This window comes from Lontra canadensis, unplaced genomic scaffold, assembly GCF_010015895.1.
Source record: "Lontra canadensis isolate GAN:19392208 unplaced genomic scaffold, GSC_riverotter_1.0 scaffold13, whole genome shotgun sequence".
In the NCBI taxonomy this organism is placed as follows: domain Eukaryota; kingdom Metazoa; phylum Chordata; class Mammalia; order Carnivora; family Mustelidae; genus Lontra; species Lontra canadensis.
Genome location: NW_022631007.1, coordinates 7,663,820 through 7,677,134, shown reverse-complemented (window position 1 = coordinate 7,677,134; position 13,315 = coordinate 7,663,820). Strand labels below are relative to the sequence as shown.

Below are 13,315 nucleotides of genomic sequence, written 5' to 3'. Positions count from 1 at the left end.
GGTAGAGAGGAAGAATCTCCTTGCAAGAAGAAGTAGCTTGATTTTGTAGCTTTGTTTTGGGGTCAATCAAAGTCAAATTCCCCTTGAAATGTCTCTCACTGTGAGACTAGAGGCACTGATACCAACATAAAAAACTAGCTTGGGGGAGAGGGATTGATACCACATCCTCCCCTTAATTCCTAGTTGGGCAGCAGAGACCATGGTTGTCATCATAGTCATCACTGATGGACAATCATCATCAACCAACATCACTATCAGAACAGCCAACATTGTTTGACTTACTTCTATGTAATATGCCTGATGTTAGTCAGTTCTAACAATAACAGAATGATGGATATATAGTAGAGGCCTGAACATATAGTAGAAGTCATATCAAATATTCCCTTATCCCTCCTCTAAAAATCTTTACCAAAGGAATAACTAACACAAAACCAGTCACAGTGATTTTCCTTGTATGGACCACACTCCTATTTTGCTAGAGTCCTCCCTGGCCAATGTGGAGCAGACCCTCTGTAGGAGAGGCTGACTTGTTCAACTGTGGGAACTCTTTCAGTGACTGGTCTGGGATTCCAGGCTCTGGAGGATGAGGCCCAGAGAGAGGCAGGCATTCCCTCTCTCCCATCAGTCTGAGGCAGTGTTTCTACAAGAGAGTTTGAAGGACCTCTTGTCCCAGAATCATCTGAGATGTGATAAGTGAAAATTCCCAGGCCACACCATGAGTATTTTGTCAGGAAATCTACATTCTAAAATAAGTCCCACAAAGGACTATTACAGACTAAAGCCTAAGAATTAGTCTAAGGCTTTCCTTCTGAATTTAACTTCTCTTTTTACTTCTTTCTTGTCAAATGATGGAATAGTCTTCCTTTTCTGTGGGGACCATAATGATCCATGGAGTAGGGCCTTACCCTCTGGTCTCAAAAGGGCCATTTATGTATAAAAGAGGGAAACTGGTATACTGTATGATACATAAAATGAAATCTATTCCTTCCACATTTGAAGATGAAGACAGTATCTTAAACTTCTATTTATATAGCTCCTCCAGTAGTAATGACTGATTTGCCATATACACAAGAGCAAAGATGACTTGTAGGACTGGCTTTCCCTCAGACTGCTAGATGTCAACCAGTCCTTATGATATTTTATGTGATCTTTGTATACGGACTAACAGCACCATGTACTAACTACCTGGGGTGATCCCTGAGAGCCCTGTGGCAAATCACCTCAAGCTACCCATTCTTCATTTAATCAATGATCAACCAAATCTTGCACTTGGCCAGAGCTCTTAACTTTTTATAATTTGACCAAATCCACTTCTAAAAAAACAATATCAACCTACTGTCAAAAGTTCAGTGAGACAGCTATGCAGAGTAAGGGTCAAGAATGTGTACACCAGTTTACAGAGAATTTTTCCAAAATGTGCATAATGAAAAGAACAGGATTAGACTTTTTTACATACTTAAAATGCTTTATCTGGTTTGTATGTTTCTGTGTATGAACTTGAAATATGTTCAAGTTAAATTATTTAAAGCAGCTGAAAAAAACACAAATATTGCTGGAGAAGAAAAGACAGACCTCATAAAGTGAAAGACGTATTTCATGACAAGAGACTTAGAAATGAATCCCTAGAGGTGGAGTGTAGCAAAAATTTTGACCAGATCCTTCTTGGTAGAAAAGGCAAGGACCATAACTTCTTGAGGGGCCTGGATGATCAAGGCAGAGAGAGGGCTGAAACCAAGCTGATGAGTGAGGTTACTTTGATGAAGGTCTAAGTCAAGCAGTAATTCCAAGTTACATCTTCTGGGAAGACATAACAGTTCAATATTTACCATTTCTTCTACACATTGATTGAGTCAATCTTGATTTTTACCTGGTCTGGCACTCTTACTAGAGACATTCAAAACAGAAAGTGCCTCATACTTTGGTGATAAGCAATGATTAACCAGTAACTCAGTTCTCACATTCCCCTAGTCCATCTTGGGTAACTGCCTGATCAGTTTCCTAGCAAGAGTTCACCCATGTGCACTTACTGGCCTGAATCTGTTGCTCCTGAGGGGAACTCTCTCCTCACATGTTAATATAAGAGGCTTCTTGGCCAGGGGAGAAGGTTGCTGACCCACCAGTTCTGCCGGCCAGACTGGTGTCTGGATTCCTGAATCCTTGCCAGGGTTCTTTGGTGGCAAGCAACAGAAATTATTTAGGCTAACTCAATGATAAAAGAGGAATTTGTTGGAATGACATGGGGCAGCACACAGAAGTTAAAGAAAAGTTAAATAAACAGGCATCAGAAAAGACCAGCCTCAGGGCTGTTATGAGGATCAAGGTACAAAAACTAACGGAAAGTTTTTCAGGGCACTGCTGTCAGGATAAATAAGCTCCTTGCATTTTCAGTTGAGGATCCAAATTCCTGGGGGAGGGCACTTACTGGCTCAGCTTAGGTCATGTGCCCACGCCCTTGGCAATGAAGGGATGATAGTTCCCTAAAGTAAAATCAACATGCTACCATCAGAGAGGGACGGGGGAGAGGTCGGGGGGAAAAAAGCAGATGTCCACTGCATTCTATTTTCTGGGGTCACCTGGTTTCCGTGTACCTGCCTTTTGACCTTGGACTCACTGTCTCCTCTCTGTTTAGGTCCTTCTGGCCAGTTCTGATAACCACCAAGTTTGAGTCAATCTTCTACCTGGCCTGACCTAAAGTCTGAAGTCAAATGAATTCCAGTGAGCCTTCTGATTTTTATTTCCCTTCCTCCCACACACTCCTTTTCTCTGGGCTCTGCTGGGAACATTCAGATGTTCCTGGGTTGTCAGTTTCTCAGAAATTCCCCCAGATTCACCCTGTTCTTATGCTGGTCACTGTTATCCCGGGCTCTCTGGCCCCAAATGCTTATTTTAGGCAGAATAATTCAAGCTGTTTATATATGTACTTCCAAATCTTTTAAAAAATGGCAAAGCAAGCAAGCAAGCAAGCAAGCAGGGAAATAGAACCACTCTACTTCCTTTGGAAATGCAGAACCCTTGAGAATCTATTTACGCAAAAATGACTTCACGTATGTTCAAAAGTCAGATCTTTCAAAAATCCAATGTCGGTGAGTACAATGCCATGAGGAACAATTCTAATTTAATTTATGTTTATTCCTGTTGGCAAGCTGATATAAACAATTAAGACAACTACTTTGTGATACTATTAGAATCCCGTTTTAAAAAATGAATAGCCCTACTGATCTCCCAGGTGTGCCATAAAAGACTGAAAATGAAAGACTTTCGACTGCAGGGTTCTAATAGGTAAAAACCCAGATGTTGCTTTGATTGAATATTACCAAATACCACCTCTCACCACCAGCAATCCATAACTGAGCTCCTAACATATCAGGCATGGTGCTAAGCCTTTATAGACATTATCATATTTAATCATTATCATATATATGAACGTATACACTATATTATTATCCCCTTTTTATAAATAAGAAAAACAAAGCTCAACAAAATTAGCCGCGGACATGCAGCTAGTTCTTGGTGGAGTGAGTTATATAAGGACTAACTTTCTAACTATCTTCTTAAATAAGTTTGTGAAAAAAAATTGTGCACAAGGAAAAGGGTTCTCCTAGTAAAAATGGTGAAAAATGAAGGATTTAAGAGTTCAGGGAGAAAATATAATTGGAAATAAGAATCCCTTGATTTTATTTAATGTGTGACTTTGTTCAATTGTTTTTCTCCAGAAGGCCCCAGATACAGACCACTGGAGACCACCTCTGGGCCGTGGCTCACTGTGGTGGTTTTGATGAACACCATCATCTTCAACATGCCTGTAGAATTAGGAACTACCCCTCCAATGTTAGAAACACAAAGCACTGCTCTTCCTGATAATGAATAAACAGGAAAACTCTAGGCCAAGAAAAACTTATAACAACAACAACAAAGAGCCCACTCTAGCCCTAGTCAGTGATTTATCCAAATGAAAAAGGACAGCAGTCTCATATGTGAAAACAAGTCTGGCTCTTGTGAAGCTTTTCTGACAGCTCCTTTCTGAAGGTGAACTGTACGGAAATAGATTCCCAAGTAAATCATTTACAGTATGCTAGTGGTGGATGTTGAGAGTACTTGGTATTAGTCTTCTGTTTTTATATCAGAGAATGTTAAATGCATTGTGTTCATGCTAACCTGATTAAATAAAGGGCTCATGAGTAGTATGTGTGATGAGGTTCAAGAGGGGTCCAGGTAGTGTTTTGTTGTGATAAGTATGGTCAAAATTTCCAACATTTTCCTCCTTTACCCCCTCTATGGGTCTTAAGGTCTTTTCTTCATTTCAATTTTTTTTTTCTGCAACTGTATTTGCTTCTGAGATTGTAACATAGCCACTACTCAATCTACTGAGATTATACAATAATGCTTATTAAGTTACTGCTCAACTTGACATAGGAAATCAACTTGATTTTGATGCCTGGTTTAAGCCAAATTGAAAAAGTAGAGATAATGCTGGGGAACATTTAATAGTCATAATTTGGTCCTTTCTTATCTTTTTCAAATACAGGTATTTTGGCATGGATTTAGAAGAGATGCAACCAGTTTTGGCACACAGTGTTCCTCAGCTCCCATTAATGTTGGGATTGAAAAATAGAAATTGAAAACTAAACTAAAACCAAAATTGAAAACTAGAAAAAGAGTAAGAGATTCTAGGTCCGAATGTCATCTGCTGGTAAGTCATAAAAATGGATGAAAGAAGCAAGAGGAGATGAGGTAGATGGAATGATGCTGGGAGAGAAAAAAAAACGCTCTTAGGCTTATTGATTGGAAATGGTCTATTTTCTCCAAATGACTGGAATGATCTAATGGGGTCATATAGTAATGGGGTGTCATATAGTAATGACTAGTGGGGGTCTTTGAGCCACGCCCTTCCAGATGCAGAGCTAAGAGTAAGGGATGAGGGAGCACTGAGAAATGGTAAACTGATTGAGGCAAGAGTCTTTAATCTATCTAATGCTACACTGACTCTAGGTCTGTAACGATTTAAACAACTGGTAAACCCCATTTTTCTTTTTCTTTTTTTTTTTTTTGTGGCCATTAGCCATGCATCTCATCATCAGCTCTGTGTTCCAAAAAAATCGTGGCTCTATTCAAGATGTTGTTTTGATTCATTCTTGAGTGGAGCTAAGATCAGTAGAAGTCAATAGGGGAACAGGTAAATTATTATAAAACTAATGTTTAGGAAATTGACTAGTTTGGGAAATTTTAAAAATTTAGATCCTTGGCTCAGGTCATACACCAAACAATATTTTGGATTAAGTGAAAAAAAAAAAAGACAATAGAGTATATATCAAAATATTATTTCTAGTTATATTTACATGATAGCATTTGACCTGATTTTGTTTTTTTTTCCTACTTATCAGTATTAAAACTATGCCTATCATTTGACAAGTAGAATTTGTGGTATAAAAAAAGAAAAAAATTATACCAGTTGATCTAGTTAATAATTTTACTATAAAAATCTTTTAAAAAGGTACATGGGCAAGAATTCATCATACCTTTGTTTATAATATCAAAAATTTAGGTTAAATAAACCTAATCAGTATATAAACATGATGGAATAGTATGGAATTATTTGTAGAAGATGTTTAATGATATGAAAAAATAATAATATAATGTTAAAAAAGCAGGATACAAAACACCTTATACTATATGATCTCATTTTTATAACAAATATAACAAAAGATTAACACTGGCTACCCATGGGTTCTTTGACTAGGAGTGCTTTTTAAAAATGTACTCGTCTATATATCTTGAATGTTCACAAATGGGCACAGATTACTTTTATTCTTAGGAAAAAAAGATCAACATAGAAAAAATATTTTTGGTTAGTCTGATAATTAGTTCCAGCAGCTTCATTATCAAACTTCCCAAGGAGCCATCCTGTTTAGAGGATATTTCAAGAGTTTCCTTAGCATAGTGCACTTTACTGAAGGTGTTCAGGGATTGTGCAGCTGGTGAATTTACACTTTCAACCCTTGGCTGCCCATGACACATTAATGGGAGCTGAGGGACAAACTGTGTGCATCTCTTCTAAATCTGTGCCAAAATTCTAAAACTGGTTGCATCTCTTCTAAATCTGTGCCAAAAAGCCTATATTTGAAAAAGACAAGAAAGGACCAAATTATGACTATTAAATGTTCCCCAGAATTATCTCTGTAATTAACAGGTATTTTAGGTGAGGTGTTTGGAAAGTCACCATGAAAGTGATGAAATCACTGGATGAGTTTTAGAACAGTATTTACATGGGGTGGTGCAAAGTAAACACACTGTTCATTTTTTAATGGGGATAGTGCTCAGGGAGGATGCCATTTCTGCTGATGCTTCCAAATAATGTTATTAGAAAATACCAGCAGCAAAGAATGCACTGAATAGTATTTTTGAAAATAAGAAACTCCTTAATACATTCCAGGAAGTTGATACTGAGTCACAAAATAACAGGAGAATTAAATGTATATAAGAAACATTTGGACTATTGCTTTTCTGATATTGAAACTCATTCCTGTCTCAATACTGCTTGGCATTTGTAGAATGCCAAATGTGTTTGGTTAAATGATTTATGGAGATAGGAGGGATTGGTTTTATCTGCCACATTTTATGATTGAGGGCAATTCAAGAGACTTGCCTCAACTGTCCCAACAATGACTCTCGGATGGTGAGGTGTCTCAGATGTCTTTGTCTCCATGACTGTTTTCCTGGGGTCTGGGGATACTGCTTGTTTGGGTTACGTGGGCTCTGAATGTTCTATCTCTGAAAGGCCTGAGCAGGTCACAGTGCGTAGGAGTTCGGTTCCATGGGCATGGCCACGGGCACATGCAGTGCTCAATCAGTTCACTTCTTGGTGGACCTCTTCAGAAGATGTGGGCATTAAAGAGTGTTGGCCCTTCCTTGGGCATGCAGTCTGGCTTCTAATCCATAGGATCTTTATCTCATGAGATTTCATATATACTACTGTTCTTAGTTTTGCTTTTGTTTTTATTTTTGGGTTTTTTCCCCCCTTTTGAAAGGATTGTGGATTGCTTTTGTCTAACATGGCAAAATAAGGAGAATCCCACCCATGTGTGTAAACTCTGGGGCTCTACTAACTGAATGCTGATGAGGGCTCTGCCAGGGGTGGAGGCTGGAAGCAGGTAGAAGGACCAACTGCCAGTAACTCTACACGCTACGTTCTGTACTCATTCCAACATTTTTAAGTTCCTTATTTTGAAGATAAGCTGTGTTTTTCAAGCCACTGAAATCTTACTACTTTCTGGCTCTATTGTCGTTACATGATTTATTGTCATTACACAATAAAGCCCACATGTTCACTGTTCTGGACATTTAACCGATCTTTATTCCTTCTCAACTCCACCCAAATTTTGCTTTTCTATATCTGGCCTGTTATAGCATATCTGATTTTACTGTTATTTTCTGTGTATTTATCTAAAGCCCTCATCTGGGGGCATTCTCTGTGAGGGCGGGAGGGACCATGTTGGTTTTTCCCACCTTTTCCCCAGCATCTAGCTGAATCAGTGGGCGAAGCATTCAACATTTCACCTGAAAAATAATTTTTTGTTTCTATTTTTGTGTCAAAGGATTCGAGAATCTACTAATTCTTTATTGCCTTTTTAGATTTAGTTTTTAAAATAAAATGTTGGTCCAAATCCATAAACCTTCATTGAGGACTACTAGTAGTCATGCCAAGAGCTGTTATGCCAACAGCTGAAATAATAAAGAGGCATAAGATAGAACACCTGTCTTCCAGGGGATCAGTAGGGGAAGCAACATGGAACGGGGCTAAACTTTTTCTAGACTGCAGACTTCTTCTAGACTTTTTCAATACTTCAGTAAAGTATTGCATTGATGTGTTGATTGTAATGGGATAACAGTTTAAGAAATCATTCTTTCTGAAAAACCAAAACATTTTTAAAACCAATCTTATTTCAAATAGTGCTTAATTATTTAAATAGTGAATAAAGTGATATCCGATACTCCTTTTTGATCATCTGGGAAGTTTTGGTAAGAAAGAGTCCTACTAAAAGCCCAAATAACCAGAACTCCCAATTCTAAACCTACTTTCTCTACAAATCTGATGAGTTCTCTTGGTTCAGACTCTTACCAGTTAATCAGGAATGATACTACTTTGCCATCTTATTCAGAAACGCACAAAACCAGACATTTGGTAAGAAAGCAGCTACATACACAATTACTTAAAATATGATTTTACTAAATGTTAGTCTTCAAGGAGTTCCATTATAGCTTTATTTCTAAACAATGGGAAATAGCCCCAAAATGCAACAGAAGGGTATTACCTAAATAAGTTATAGTACCAACCTACAATGAAGTGTTCTGTAGACATTTAGAGATATACTTGTAATAATAAACAACTCAGAAATTTTTTTCCAGTCCATTGTTAGGTGAAAAGAGTAGAATAAAAAAGAAATAATCCCATAGAGAATAGAGAATAGTGGTCATCTATGGGTAATACGATTATGGATCATTTCTATTTTTAAATTTCTTTTGGTAGTTTTAAATATTTTCCAGATTTTTCACAACACAGGAAACTTTTTTTAAAGCTAGCATGTGAATGAACACTTCAGCATTCCTGATACCATACATAAATAAACAGAATAAAATTATCCTATCATCTAGTTAAACAAGGAAGATGAATATTAACCTTGTTGTTTTGGGCCTCTGCAGACATACTTTGACATTTGATTCAAGGGAAAATATTGCAGATTTCTTGATGTTCCCCTTGTAGAACTTTTTCCTTGAGAAGTTCATGTAACAACAAAATATCCCGGTGGGAAAAAAATCCAGTGACCTGACTGTTTTGTCTACATAATGACAAATCTCCTAAGGTTTCTAAATACACTTGAACTCCTTTTTAAACATTGGGATCACTTCTCTAAGAAACAAAGTTGGAGATACTATCTAATTAACAAACATCAATCTTAAAGATTAAAAATGGAAAATTCCTAACTTTCCTCAAAACTGTCAGAAAAATAAAAGATCTTTGTACAGTTAGGATTACACTTTTTAAAAAAACAATTAACTCGTTGCAATAATACCAAAATATGAGACTATGAAATATTCCTTAAATGCGTTATTTATATGTGCATATGCAATGCACATATATACTACCTACAATGATGTGTGGAAATATTTTTTTGACAACCTGATACTGTATGTGCAGGGCACCAGACTGGATTTTTAACCCTCCTCTCATTGCATACATCATTATCAAGTTAATTGCACTGAATCAATTAACAGGGACAGATTGAACAACTTCTCTGTTGTTCTCCTCCATTTCTGAAATGGTTCTCCCCCAACAACTTCTCTGTTGTTCTCCTCCATTTCTGAAATGGTTCTCCCCCAATAACTTCTCTGTTGTTCTCCTCCATTTCTGAAATGGTTCTCTCCCAACAACTTCTCTGTTGCCCTCCTCCATTTCTGAAATGGTTCTCCCCCAACAACTTCTCTGTTGTCCTCCCCCATTTCTGAAATGGTTCTTCCCCAACAACTTCTCTGTTGTCCTCCTCCATTTCTGAAATGGTTCTCCCCCAACAACTTCTCTGTTGTTCTCCTCCATTTCTCTCTGACTGCCAAGCCAACAAAATCCAAAAAAAAAAAGAAGCACCACCAGACTTGCTTCCTGCTCTGTAACCTCTCCTTTACCTAGGCTGGGTTCCCAAAGAGAACCGTCAGTCTTCTCCATGTGTCGGTCATACAAGTCTTTAAAATAGAGATTATGTCGCCATTCTTTTGAAATGCAGTGCCATCCCTCTACACCTTAGGAGAACTTTACAGTCCCTACCAAGGCTGGCACAGTTCTCAGACAATAACATATCCAGGAAAGGAATCTCCTGGGGACCTGGTCAGTATGCAGATTTCAGTTGGACTGGGTTTGGAGAAGGGCTCGACAGGACCTTCTGCCTTGCTAACCAGCACCCACCAGGAGAGGAAGCTGGTGCTGTAGGTCCTCTGAGTGAGGAGCTCTTCATCTCCTTCTGGCATGGCCTTTGCTGGGTTTCATTCTTCCCCAGCTTGGAGCCCTCTCTGGCCCAGGACCTTCTCAGCTGGGACAAGGGCTCAGATGGGACAAGGCCCTAGGCCTCACAGCCACATCTGACAAATTCAAACCTGTCCCAGTGAGGTTGAGGAGAGGATGACAGACACGCCCACAAGGATGAAAGAACATTTTCATCACATCACTTTACACGTGGGCCCATTACCAAGTTACAGTGTGAATTCATTACTCATCCATTGCTAATGCAACAACTGTCTTTTGAATAGCATAAGTACACTATCTTGTCTCTTTTTTGTTAAAATATTAATCTGTTAAGTGCAAACATTAAAATGATAGGGTGGTCACCCACATACAATCCTGTGGACTTATTTCAGGTTACCCAGGGAGCAGTTTCCCCTCCTTAATCAGTGCAACCACCATAAGCCTGTCTCCCTCCAGGGCATCCCATCCCCAGCCCACCTTTAGCAAAATACCCAGAATATGTATTTCCTCATGGTGAGTAAATAAATGCAACATTTTCTTCTTCTTTTTCTAAAACTTCTGTGGGTCTTAGTTTTATTCTTTGACAACCCAGGAGCCGTAACATCAGAAGCGTCTCACCTCTCTCCCCTCTGGAGAGGCCTGGGCCTGAGTCACATTCCTCAGCACTTTCCACATTCCTCAGCCTCCATGTAAGGCTGCGAGCCAGTTCCTCAGACAGGTTTTCCCCAACGACCTCTAGTTAAGGTAAATGTTTTCCTTATCCATCACCACATTATTCTCTCCCAGCAGGTACCCCAATCTATGGTTATGTTCGTTTACTGAGCTGCTGCTGTCTCCCCACCCCCACCCCACCACCCCCAGTTCCCCTGGACTCCCAGCTCCGAATGGCCAGGGACGCAGACTGTTTTTCAGTGAATCTCCAATACCCAGTCCACGTGCCTATATTTCTGTCCTATTATCTCCTTCCTGATTTTAATAACAACAACAAAATAATTGTAACTAGACCATAAGAACTGTGGGTCCTGGTGAGTACTTTTTTTGCAATAGATAAGGTACCATCATTTAGAGGTAAGAAAAGCACAGATTCTTTTGGAAGTAACTTGTTTAAAGGAACACTAAACTTCTTGCCTGGCTAGACTGTAGTGATAACTTAGTTTATAATTTCAGATGAAAGGCAAGTCAGTTTCCAGTATATTTCTCCTTTTCTCCTTTCCTTTTGCAAATGTTTATTGGTTTGTGATTTTCTTTTCACTCTTCAGGTGTACAACTCACTCATATTTTGATAATGGGGCAATCTAATTAAAAGTGTACAAAGTAGTTTGTGCAGCTTTAAGCACTTTAGTCAAGGTCAATATCTAAGCTTTCTGGAGAAAGAGTTGCACAGACATTTAGGCATAGTCCTTGCTGACTTACTGTCTTTAATTAAAGTTTGTCATTTTTTAAAAGATTTTATTTATTTATTTGACAGACAGAGATCACAAGTAGGCAGAGAGGCAGGCAGAGAGAGAGGGTGAAGCAGGCTCCCCGCTGAGCAGAAAGCCTGATGCAGGGCTCGATCCCAGGACCCTGGGATAATGACCTGAGCCGAAGGCAGAGGCTTTAACCCACTGAGCCACCCAGGTGCCCCTAAAGTTTGTCATTTTGACAGTATGTTTATTTCCTATGGCAAATCAGCAAACAAAATGTATTTTGTTCAGAGATATGACCTTATGGGCTGTATCTCCCGCTTGTATCCGGACACCGTGTATGTGGGTCTGTGCCATCGAAGATGGTAGTCACCTGTGGCTATAGACAATTGAAATGTAGATACTCTGAATTAAGATGTTCTGGAAAGGCAAAATAGATACCAGATTTTAAAAACTTAATATGAAAAAAAAAGATTGTAAAATATCTATTAGTATTTTTACTAATGATTACATGTTGACATTATAAAATTATGGATGCACTGGGATAAGTGAAATATATTCAAGTTAATTTACCTGTTTCTTTTTATTTTTTTAATGTGACTACTGAGAAACTTAAAGTTAAATATGTGGCTCATTGGTATGGCTCACAATTTTCTATTGCATGACGTGGACACTGATGTTCGTTTATCTGAACTTTTGAGGGCATGTACAGTGTAAAATAGTAGAGCCAATATACTTTCGTTCAGCCTTGGCTAGAAAATATATCTGAAGCCAAAGGTCTCAGCTGGCAGTTGCACTAGGAATCCCAAGAAGGCTGAAAAGATGACATGGGTGCTTCCAGAAGACAAGAGCCGGTGAGATACCTTGTGAGATAAACATAGAACAAGGAGTGAGAGGCTTTCTTATCTGATTTTTAGAGATGAAGACATCTCGGATGGATTAAGTAACTGGTCAAGGCCGCGGTGGGAGTGCTGAGAGGGAAAATGTCTATTCTGTTAAGAAGTTGATATGATCTCAGTTTCCTTACTCTCTGAAACTGAAAACAGAGGTGAAATAAGTAAGTTACAGTGAAAGTCTGTTATGATTAAAAAGTCTAGGCGGGGGCCAGATGTAAACTTTGTAAAACAAAAATGCTCTGGCCACCACATGTTTTCACTGATCTTGGAAAATCTTTTACTCCGTGGTGGGTGGAAGCTTTTTGGCTGAAGGCCACAGCATGAGCAGGTCAGACGCACACGGATGAAGAACCACAGGGCATTTGCAAACCAGACAGTCCTGTTGTCGGAATCAGACACCGACAGGTTTGAGGGTTTTCATCAATTGCAATATTTCACAGAATGATCCTAACTCACAGTTAACACTAGACAGTTGCGGCTGTGCTCTCCATAATAGGGCAAATGTTCTAAGGGAAGTGCAAAGACAGACTTTATTTAATTCAGTTTTTCCAAGGATCATGTCTGAAAGCAAACTAACTACTATAAGCCCAGAGAAATGTTCAAGGAGGAAAGCCCGCGTCAGAGAGGGAGAGGAGGTTGAGAGAGAAAGTTGGTGGTTTTGCTGTTGTTGACCTTGACCCCTACCTCATCTAATGGAAGTCAGAATGTTTGGAGGAAATTGGCAGTGGGAGGGCCTGGAGGAGGGTGGCCCTGAGAAGACAAAAGGAAACATGTTTGGTGCCCTCCATCCTCCCAAACCGTTAGGATGTAAGTCTATTCTAATGGGAAAAAATTCTCTGGGAGTCACAGAACTACTTTGTTCTTTTTTTTTCCCTCCCAGGGCAGAACAGCTCCAATCTGTGAGCAATGAGGTGAAATGGAGGGGGTGGGGCAGGCTGAGTGATGACAGAGGAGGCTTTTATTTTCCCCAAACTTCTCATTCACATGGTCTCCCCATGGGTGAT

The 13,315-nt window shown here is 39.1% G+C and overlaps 1 protein-coding gene and 1 long non-coding RNA gene across 2 annotated transcripts in view; one reads left to right on the top strand and one right to left on the bottom strand.

Moving 5' to 3' along the window:
* The window catches only part of LOC116867711, a 46,210-nt gene extending 42,032 nt beyond the window's left edge, over positions 1–4,178 (top strand). Inside the window, exon 3 of the long non-coding RNA XR_004382651.1 lies at positions 3,714–4,178. This is a non-coding gene — a long non-coding RNA (uncharacterized LOC116867711). The remainder of the gene's footprint in view (positions 1–3,713) is intronic.
* COL4A3 (collagen type IV alpha 3 chain) overlaps positions 1–13,315 on the bottom strand; it is a 125,818-nt gene that overhangs the window by 106,107 nt on the left and 6,396 nt on the right. The window lies entirely within an intron of this gene.